At 37.5% G+C, this 11,163-nt stretch overlaps 1 long non-coding RNA gene across 3 annotated transcripts; it reads right to left on the bottom strand.

Annotated features, from left to right (window-relative positions):
* Nucleotides 1–891: 891 nt before the first annotated feature.
* On the bottom strand, nucleotides 892–1,691 carry LOC124461828. 3 transcript variants are annotated; one of them, XR_006955256.1, is made up of 2 exons: nucleotides 1,369–1,691; nucleotides 892–1,316 (listed from the first exon to the last, which is right to left on the bottom strand). It is a non-coding gene; the product is annotated as an uncharacterized LOC124461828 (long non-coding RNA). The 3 variants fall into 3 exon arrangements; XR_006955255.1 differs by having other exon boundaries at nucleotides 892–1,311; XR_006955254.1 differs by having other exon boundaries at nucleotides 892–1,296.
* Between the last annotated feature and the right edge of the window lie 9,472 nt (nucleotides 1,692–11,163).

Below are 11,163 nucleotides of genomic sequence, written 5' to 3'. Positions count from 1 at the left end.
CCAACGGCCAATTCTGCCCTTATGGATCGCGTAGATACATTCATACGCATATTTTGCATGATTCTAGTCCGATTTCAATAAAATTTATTAGTTTGGTAGAAATAGATAAGATTAATTAGTCCGCCAAATTTTATTGCGATGGTAAAAAATTGCAAGAGGCAATCGGTTTTTTATAAATTGTGGAGGAGTAAGTGCGCGCATACTAAGCCAGTACACATAATAAATTTGGTGACTTTAACTCTGTTAGTTTTCGAGAAAATCAGTTTTGTTTATTTTTCGGGGGCGGAAATGGGAGTGGCAAAATTGTTAAATAGTCAATATCTGCGCGTCTATTAGGACAGCTTACATACCTAATTTAATGTCGGTAGCTTTCATAGTTTTTAAGAAAATCAGTTTTATGTGAATTGCGGGGGCGGAAGGAGTCGTGGCAAAAAGTTGGAACAACTTTTTCTGCGCGGCAACTAAACAAGTATATAAACCAAATTTGATGTTTCTATATGTTATACATTTTAAGAAAAGCAGTTATGTAAATTCTGGGGCGTGGCAAAAATTTGAAACAAACTCGATAACTGTACATACCACACGAGTCTGCATACCAAATTGGATGGCTCTAGCTCTTATAGTCTCCGTGATCTGCGTGTTCATACAAACGGACGGACGGACGGACGGATGGACAGACGGACATGGCTAGATCGACTCGGTTGTTGATCCGAGAATATATATACTTTGTGGGGTCGGAGATGCCTCCTTCTGCCTATTACATACATTTTGGCGATTTTAATTACCATTACAATTGAAAAACCATCAAACTTATTCTTATATTCCAAAATGGTGACACATTTGCCTACATTCTAAAGAGAGAATTTGACAGTGGCATAATAAAAGTTTACCTATGATGACTTTGGAATTTATTGTAATGGACAATGTTCAGTGTGGCGATTTGAATAAACAATTAGACAAGCGAAAACAAAACGATCGTTTCATGAAAACGAACAAGAAAACTGAATTCATTTTGGTGGAAAATAAAAGAATATTAAATATGCAATAGAGATTGACAAAACAAAAGACATACATGCATATCTCATCGTCGGCCTTTTCAAGTTTGCCGCTGGCGACCTTTCAAACTGTCATTTGTCTGCCCAACTGGTTGGCAAACAATGTGGCCAAAAGATACCTACCTACCTAGATTCAATAGTTGGACTGGATTTCGTATGGGAAGTCGGACATCCGTTGACTGCAGAGACTGCAAGTTTCCATTGTATGCAGTCAGTATTTGTTCACCACGGAAAAGGGCTTCTTAAATATATGATGCTGGACTTAATTCCACAAATATATTCATAGAAATGATATGCCTATATTCTTAAATACCTCAATGAGTAATCGGTTCAATCAAATTGCAAAATCCTCCAAATCGACATAAAATCAAAGCCGTCGTAATTCAAAACTGCTGCGTTTTTGACATTTGATTGTGAACCTAAGAGAACAAGACGAATTTGGCGAATTTCGTACACCTAAAAGTAAATATCTGCGAAAAATTTAATGTGGTCATAAAATTTTAATTTGTGACTTGTTTTCGAAACGATGTTTGAATGTTGTATGAATGTCGTAGACGCGGTTTCGAAGTTTGAATTTAGTTCGCGTTTTTAGGAAACACTAATATAAACTGGATATATAGATACTTTTAAAACAAAACCACCACGAAACACCATAAACTTAAATTTTTAAATACTGAAATTTTAACGAACACTAAGTTTAATTTTTAATTAAAAAATTACTTCCCGATTTTTGTGCTTTTTGTGTAATTTTGATGAAGAATCGTTTGTTTTTCACTTAATTTTGATGTAAAGAAGTTATTACTTTGCAATTGTTAAATATAATGGTTAGATTTTCTAGATATAGGTGAGGTTAGTTTAAGCAGGCCATCCACTAGGAGTCCCACAGACAGATTTTCGTCCGTGGGGTGCGGGAGCGGGGCCTTATATCTGACAGGACATCAAGAGTTGCTAAATTGTTCGCTTGGCTACATCCTGAAGCGATTTCTTATATGGGGTAGCTATGCCTCGTAACCAAGGCTGCACAGGATGTGTCTAAGCGTTTCTTGAACATCCGGAACATCCCACATAGACCGACTACAGGATATGGGTGTCAGACGAATGTCACGAGCCTCATGCTTGGCTGCATCCTGAAGCGTGTTCAGCAGATGGACTCCTAGGTACCTAAGCCTCATCGCTGCCAAGGCTACCCAGGAGGTGTGCAAGCGTTTCTGGAACATCCGCAGCCTTTCATTTTCTGCAGTCCTTCACATGAGCTGTGTGTCCGATGAGCATGCCTGTGAGCATCCTGCAATCCTAGAATCTGCGCTGACGGTCTGTCGCCTTGCTGCACATAATCTTGGATATGACTGGTACGCTTACAGGATACAGGTTACAGGATCTTTTAAAATTTAGCCAAATTTCCATATAAAAGAATTTATTTTTACAATTTCGCCTAATTATATGTACTTCGTAACTTTGGCCGAAAGGACATTAAAAAGCACAATGATATGATATAAAGGATAAGGTATATGTTTCGTAACCTTTAACCATTTTTTATGGAATGTGATCTTAATTTTGATGTAATGCGATATAAAAAATATATATTTCGTATAATGAATGATAACTTTTAACTTTTGTAACATTTTATGGAATTTATTTTAAAATTTGTACTTAATTTTGATGAAGAGTTTTATTCTTATTTCGTGTTAAAATTTTACTTAATTTTGATATAAAGGATTAAACGTAACCACTTTTGTAACTTTTTGGGTATTATGTTCTAAATTTGTATTTCCCAATTTTTGTCAAAAGGAACAATAAGGATTTTAAAAATGTTTAGATTAGAGGGATGAATGTATGCTAAAATTTGTAGTTAATTTTGATGTAGAATTTTATATGTATAACTTAAGTGTGGCCAAAGGGACAATATTCAACTTTTGTAACTTTTTGCAATTGACATAGGTATGTAATTTTGATGTAAAGGAAGAAATCTGTTTCCTGTTTTACGAGGACTGGACTTATAAATTTGTTATATATTTTTTAAAATTCGGGTGTTTTTCATGTAAGGATTTTATCTATTTTTTAATTTTTGTCTCAAGCACCAACACGATAATTTTTGAAACTTTTTATTTAAATAATTTTCAAGCTCGCAGCAATATTGTTACTTTTTCACTGAAATATTTTCTTTCAATTCATATGACCTTTTGTGAGTGAGTATTTCTAGGTAACTCGATTGACTTGCTATGATATGAGAAACTTTGAAAATTAATTGAAAATTTATACCGCCTTCTAAGACCCTTGAAAACAAGTCATTACATGGCATGGCATGACATTTGTTGGCATGCAGTTTGTCTCTCTTTCCGCCCCCATCCCACCATGACTCGAATCCGCTCCCATTTTAAGTACCTACTCCCCCACCAATACTCTGACAGTTTGACATTTACTACGGCAAAGAATTTGCAACTTGTTGCTGATGTCGATATGTTGATGATTTCCCATCTCACATCTTTTGGCATGCCATTTGGCTGGGGACCACGAAATAAAATATTACCCCCGAATAGGATTTTCTTGCTACTCCCATCTAGTAACAAATTGCTCTGCACAGGTTGCAAATATATCCGCTCTGACATCATCTATAACCATTAAACATTATCCCATCAATGTGTATATTATGTATGCCCACACCCATATTCAGTAATACCGCAATTTTGTTGTTTCTCTTGTGACAAAATACATAATTTCATTTAATTTACTCGCTTTTAATGGACTGCCAAGCATGTTGACGACCACCAAAATACAAACAACAAATACGACGAAAAGAGCTTTGTCAATGTCGTTGTTTTGATACTCTTTCCAAATAGGGGCAAAACTAAGAGGTACCAGGATCTTAAAGTGCTTGAAGAGGGTATCACAAAATTGGTCGAATCAAGGAGAGGAGAAAGCATTTTGAAATGTATTCTCTAGGAAGACTGGTCAAGCCGCCATGTCAGCAGTAAAGCAATTTCTAATTGGATGAAAAAAAAAACTTTCACTCGTTGCAGAGGACGGACGTGTTTTTTTTGCGCTTATCAACTTTTATTTTTTCTCGCGATTAAATACTTTTACATAACTCTTAAGTTATCGGTTTAATTCATAATAATTACAACATCCGAATTTTATTTTCATTTCGCGAGTTCTTGCTGTCGTTTTTGTTTAAATTTAAATAAAATCAAAACTTACAACAATACTTGCATTAGCGGTGTTGTTGTTTTGTTTATCTCTTTTGCTTTTGTGTCTTTACCGTTTTAACTAACTCTCGCGCTCTTGCGTACAAATTGTTGTTGCATGTGTTCAATTTGACGCGCTCTCCCGCTCTTTCCTATTCTTGATTGATTTGCGCTCTCGTCTTTTGCCTACCCGCGACTCTGTGATACGTGTTTTTGGTTTTGTGTTTTCATTTCTTTTTATTCTTTAGTTGTGAAGGCTTACTCTGCACATTAACCCTTGTGTCAGAACTGGTCAGTATATTCTTATACACAGATTTTTTACCTTTAGAATTTTTATTTTTTATTTTTTGTATTTCCTCTTGTAATTAAATTAAACTTTTGATAAAATGGTTGTCTGCTCAAAAAATAATTGCATAGTTGCCACTAATGCGGTTGACTCCCATGATTATATTCTTTGCTGGTTGTGTGACAATACGGTTCACGTTAAGTGTGCAGGTTACACAGGCAGAATCAAGGAGTCTATTGCTAAAGGTGGTGGCTTAAAATATGGACGTGATGCTTGCCGGGAGGTCGAGAATGAGATGCGCTCTTTCATGAGGCGGACTAGAGATAGTTTTGACACTTTAAGGGCAGGTTTTAATACACTCCAAGCGGAGTTTACTGCGGTGGAGACTCAGTTCAGAAGTTTATCGCTTATGAATGAGTCTCCGAAACGTTAAAGGACCAGTCCTTGGGGTGTTTCTGTATTTGTAGATCCGCCAGCGTCCCTTATCTTCCCCGACCGGTCTCATGCACAGTCCACTCCTAATGTACAGCAATTGATATCGTTTAAGAGCCCGGTTGTGAATGCTATTAGTAAGGAATTACCGGTAACACCTGGGAATGATCTCTTCAAAATGATGCCTATTGTAGTGTCCGATGTGTCCGGGCAATTACCCATTCCAATGGAAATTGCCGATAGTTCTAAAAGTATTGAGGGCCCCGTAAACAAGTTGACTGCTGCAGTGGGGACTTGTCCAACGTTACTACTGCGGCTGACGCTTCGGGACCGCGGCCTCTCGTTGGCATACCACCAAAGAAACATATATTTGTTTCTAGGCTAGACCCTGTTGTCACATCTGATGATGTAATAGCCTATATTCGGAAGAAAGTTAACGTCTCGAATATTGCGGTGGAGAAGTTTAAATTTTCTTATTCTCGGGACATTTCGTCCTTTAAAATTAGTGTTTCTGCCAATATCTTCGACACTATATGTCGAGAAGCTTTTTGGCCTAAACATATAATAGTTAAGGAATATACTGTAAAAAAGAAAAATCGGCAACCGATTCGCTTGCCTACAACAACAACTAATACTATTCCTGCCACATCAGCATCTGCTGGTGTGTCAAAAAACTAGCTTCGTCCCTTAACCTGGGTTACCAGAACGTTAGAGGACTGAAATCTAAACTTCCTAATCTCTATGTAGATAGTCTTTCTTTTGAGCATAACATTCTAGCTTTCACAGAGACGTGGCTAAAACCTGATATTGCTGATGCATCGGTTTTTCTACAAACTTTTCTATTTTCAGACGTGACCGGATTTCTCGCATATGTAGGTGGTGGCGTTCTGATAGCTGTTGATGCTGCTTTATCATCTGAAATGATTCAATTTTCTAGTACCCAGGAGATTGAGTTTGTCGGTGTTAAAGTAAATTTTAAATGTTTTAATGCTTTCATTACTTGTTCCTATATTCCACCATTGTCAGACATGGTGGTATATTTAAATCATTTAGAGGCAATTCAGTTTGTCTCCTTTTTAGTTTCGAGTCAAGTTGTAGGTGATTTTAATTTACCCGCTTTAGCATGGTCACTAATAGATGAATCTACCACGTTGTTGCCCTCTTTGTCACATGACTTTATTGATGGCCTTCTATGCTTATCTTTATCCCAAGTCAATCCTGTCTTAAATTCTAATGGAAAATCGTTAGATCTTATTTTTGTATTGGATTCTTCTTATTGTGAGGTTTCTAGGATCGAACCATTTGTTCTTCCAGAAGACAAATTTCATCCTAAAATTTAAAAATTGATTTGCCCTTGCTTTCACAATTACTTGGTTCAAATGAGTTACCACTAACTAGGTGCTTTCGTAAGACTGACTTTGCCAGCCTTAATGAAAACATTGCTACTACCGATTGGTCTTATCTGTACAATTGTAGTGATATGAACTCGGCTGTTCGTTTTTTCTGTGATACTCTGAATTCACTCTTTGATACTTGTGTGCCTCTTGGTAGGCTGGAGCGGCTTAACAAACCTCTCTGGTTCTCTCGCGAGCTATCCAATTTGAAAAATTTGAAGACACGATATTATAAGAAGTTTCAAAAAACACGTCGTTCATCAGATTATGCTCTGTATACAGTCGCTCGTTCAAAATTCATGATGCTTAATACACAATGCTATAAGAATTATCTTCTGCGCTGTAAGCTTCAGTTTTCTTCTGACCCTAAACAATTTTATAATTTTGTTAATTCTAAACGTAAGACCTCTGTGCACCCATCTTTTTTGTCTTTTCAAAATAAAAAAGCGAGCACTGATCAGGCAATTGCCGATATGTTTGCGAGTTTTTTCAAAACAACTTATTCCTCAACGGAATATCGAGCAAGTCCGTATCCTTATCATTTAAAAAAGGCTAATTGCATTTTCAATCCAGTGATTGATGAAAGTTCTATTCTTAGCGAACTTAAATTAGTTAAACCTGTTTATTCTCCGGGGCCAGACGGTATTCCTGGATGTATACTCAGGTTCTGTGCAAACGCATTATGTTAACCCATTTTAAAATTGTTTCTATTGTCTGTAGAATCTTCCTCTTTTCCATCTATTTGGAAGGAGTCGTATATTATTCCTCTGCATAAAAATGGCAAAAAGTCCGAAGCCTCTAACTATAGGGGTATCTCAAAATTGTCCGCTATTCCGAAAGCTTTTGAGAAAATTATTACTTCTCAATTGCAACATTTTTGCAGCTCTATTATTTCGCCATCCCAACATGGGTTTGTGAAACGTAGATCTACAGCCACTAACCTTTTAGAATTTACATCAATAATTATCAAGGGGTTCAAAAATGGTAAACAAACTGATGTCATATACACTGACTTCAGCAAAGCCTTTGATTCCGTTAATCATACCCTATTACTTTCTAAACTGAGCGACATTGGGTTCCTTTCCTTTCCTTTCCTTTCTTGGGTTCGAGAATATTTAACAAATAGAAAACAGAAGGTACTTTTTAAGTCTTCTTTTTCCGTTTCCATTTCTGTGACTTCTGGTGTACCTCAAGTAGTCATCATCTCAGCAGAGGGCCAGCTCTTCACACTATTTATTAACGATCTTCCATCAGTCATTGTTCATTCGCGTGTGCTTATGTATGCTGACGATGTCAAGCTTTGTCTTACTTATAAAGATACAGATTCATTTAGTCGGCTACAAGCTGATCTTAAAAACTTTCAATCCTGGTGCCAGTTTAATCTACTAAATCTTAACACTACCAAATGTAAGGTAATGACTTTTTTTCGTAACTCTCCTCAACTGGTCACTTATTTTCTAAACAACAGCTCTTTAGAACGTCTAAATAATATGAATGATTTGGGCGTACTTATGGACCATAAGTTAAATTTTAACACCCATATTTCCACCACGGTCGCAAAGGCCATGAGTGTCCTGGGTTTCATTAAAAGATGGTCAAAAGAATTTGATGACCCCTATACAACTAAAGTTCTTTTTAATTCGCTTGTCCGTCCTATTTTAGAGTATGGATCTTGCATTTGGTCACCTCAATATGAGTCGCACCAGATTAGACTAGAATCCGTTCAAAAGCAGTTCTTGCTATTTGCTCTTCGTGGCTTAAACTGGGATCGCAATACCAATTTGCCTTCGTATTCTAGTAGACTTCTCTTGATTAACCTTCCGTCCCTAACTAACCGTAGAATTATGCTTGGTGTCATTTTTATGCACAAGCTCCTAATTGGTGATATCGACTCGCCTGAGTTATTAGCTCAGGTGAATCTGTCGGTACCATGTAGACGGAGTAGACATCCTTTAATACCTTTATCCCTTAGTCGTTGTTCTTCTAACTATGCTATGCATGAACCTTTTAGGGTCCTCTGCTCTGATTACAATCTTCTATCCCCTGTAATCGGCTCAGAGTTTTCTACTAATATGCTTAAAACATCTATCCTATCCCATTTAGTTAATAGATAGCTATAGTATTATGTGTTTGTCTGTCTTTTCTATTGTGTATTTTGTCCACGCGATTCGTGCCGTGCGTTATACGGCTGCACCTCTCGGTCGGTCGGGTGGGAGGTGGGCAGTTATCTGCTTGGGCTCGCGCGTAACAGGCTTTGTCCTGGTGTCGTAGGGCCACTTGAACGTACTGCGCATAGTATCGTCAACGTTCGCTATAAATCCGGTCCTAAATAAGATGAGCTCCTCGGGACGCCCAATCGAACTACGAAACAACCAAATTTCCCCATTGTAAAGAGCAAAAGATATAAAATTGCATTAACAATCCAGTTTATTACTTATTTTTAAATACAACTATGGGTCAAAAAAAGTCATTATAGAAATTTTAAAAAATTTGTAGAATCGTTGTCAATTCTAATGCAAAAAAATTCAATATATATGTAAGCCTTATTTTCTTTCATATGCTTTGTCCTCCTCTTTCTTCAACTTAACGAAAACTTTTTGGTCATTTCTAGCGATATTTATCTTGGTGTCCTCTTCGGATGGCCAGCTCTCGGGGTTGCTTATTAACGATTTTCTTGAACTTTTCCAGTTGATCGACCTTAGCTGCGGCCTTAAGCCATTCTTTTTTATTTCTTATTTTTGTACTTTTTACCAACGGACTTCAGGCTTTGACCGCCATTTTTTCACGTTATCGGCCACACGACGTTTTTTCTTGAAACTCCTTGGTTTGGAAGTCGGACTTCTAGTGAGTGGGCGTACCTCACGGGAAACGTGGCCAAAAGGAGCCATCCACATTACTTTCGTATTAGGGAAATTACCGCCTTCTTCGCTTCGATCTTAGGTTTAACTTTGTCCGCTTTAAAACCTTGGAATTTTGGACGAGCATTAAATTTAGCACATTTTGGTGCATCCTTCCACTTTGGCTTCGGCTTCATAATTTGTGTTCAATGAAAGACGTTAGTGTTTCTTGAAGTTATTAAATGTTTATTTATTTATATATATATCTAGGCACTAGCACATAAACCAGTGACTAAAAGTTGTCGCAACCAACACATAAATTGGGTGGACCTCGGAGTGAGATTACAAAGGTAGAGATGGGGGCCAAAGACACAGCGATGCACACCCGATGTAGCTACAATTGGTAGATACCAAGATGATCTTATTGGTAAGATCAGATGATCTTACTAAGAATAATGCATTTCTTTTATAGTACAAAATAGCGAGCTCACCAGTGCATAGTTCGACATAGTGTTAGGTCAGCAAAGTACGTCTTTATTGATAATAGCTAACCATAGCAGCTTAATTAACTAGGTCTTTATTGTTTACTGCTGACCATATCAGATCTACTTATGACTGATGAGCCATCGATATCTATAATCGGGTTATATACTTAATTGACATACATTTCCATGTGTTCTATATTATAATTGTCTTAATGTTAGCTTATTTTATATAATCTAAACACCAACATACTCCCGGCCGTTGAACAGGTGTTCAACGTTATCCAACGTTGACCGCAAAATTGCTGGGGGCTGGGCTTACTGCAGCAGGAGTCGGTATGAGATTGACGATCCTCACGGTTGTCTGCTCTGCACCATTGTGTCTTGGGGGTTGTGAGCATCTTCTTATTCCATATACCATCACAAGAACCAATGGTATTGTTAGCGTTCCAGTTTTGCTTAGTTTCCAGTTTTCCTTGAATATTGCTTAGTTCGTCGTAGCTTAGCTGCATCTTTGTGAATTGTGTTGTTGTTGGCGCTACTTTTGTTGGGCCAATGCTGAAGTTGCCAAATCGGACATATGACAATTTCATGTGTCTGTCGTAGTTATACGGTGACCTGTTATTCGTATAGCAGAACTCCTTGCTGTACTCGTCGGGTCTAGAGTTAACAATCCAGTCTTCTTAATAGTGACACCTTGTATATTATCGTCACAGGTCACTGCGAGTTCAATTGGTCTAGTGGTGGCAAAAATCCACTGATTTTGTGATACATGTCGTACCACACGAATGATCTGTTTGTGTGTTGTATTTGGCAAGTTGATGAAGTTGTGTTTTTGAATAGCTGGAACTCACAGTTGCTATTAGCCGAAAACGTCGTTTGTTATCAAAACAAATATATTGCTCGTTGTTGAGCTGATGGCATTGTTCCAAATCGGCTCTTGAGAGCCCAATGTATTGATTCTGTTCCTTGTGACAGCAATGATGGGAATTTAACGTTCATGATTACAATCCCATGAATTCCAATTGCTGGAATGGGTACCAGGTTATACAGTAGCACTGCCTGCGTTGCCACTAATGGAAATGTGACCTTAAATATCACATGATTGTTTGCGATTGTACCTTGTGCCTTCATTAAGCCATATAATTGCAAGACGTCGTTATCTGAACTGGCAAATCCAAACCAAACGGAAGATGTCTCTTCAGTTGGTTCAGATGTTCCCGAAGCTGGCCTGGTGATAGTAGTAACGGGCTTATTTGCTATGATGGCATCTGTAAATACTCGGGAAATTTCGGTTTGAATTCGTTGCAAATTCCCTGCAATAACTGTCATCGGAGTAGTTAACGTGATATACCATTGCAATGCCTTTACCGCATTGTCCTGGACCTTGGTCATGTCGTTCATTTGTTGTTCCATTAGTTTCATCTGATTTTCAATTGTGGCTTCATCTCGCTTAATGATATTTATTGTTGAATCAATTACAGATGTCTGATTT

The sequence above is a fragment of the Drosophila willistoni genome, unplaced genomic scaffold (assembly GCF_018902025.1).
Source record: "Drosophila willistoni isolate 14030-0811.24 unplaced genomic scaffold, UCI_dwil_1.1 Seg675, whole genome shotgun sequence".
Lineage (NCBI taxonomy): Eukaryota > Metazoa > Arthropoda > Insecta > Diptera > Drosophilidae > Drosophila > Drosophila willistoni.
Note: the sequence above shows the minus strand (reverse complement) of the source record. Positions and strands in the feature narration are given on the sequence as shown.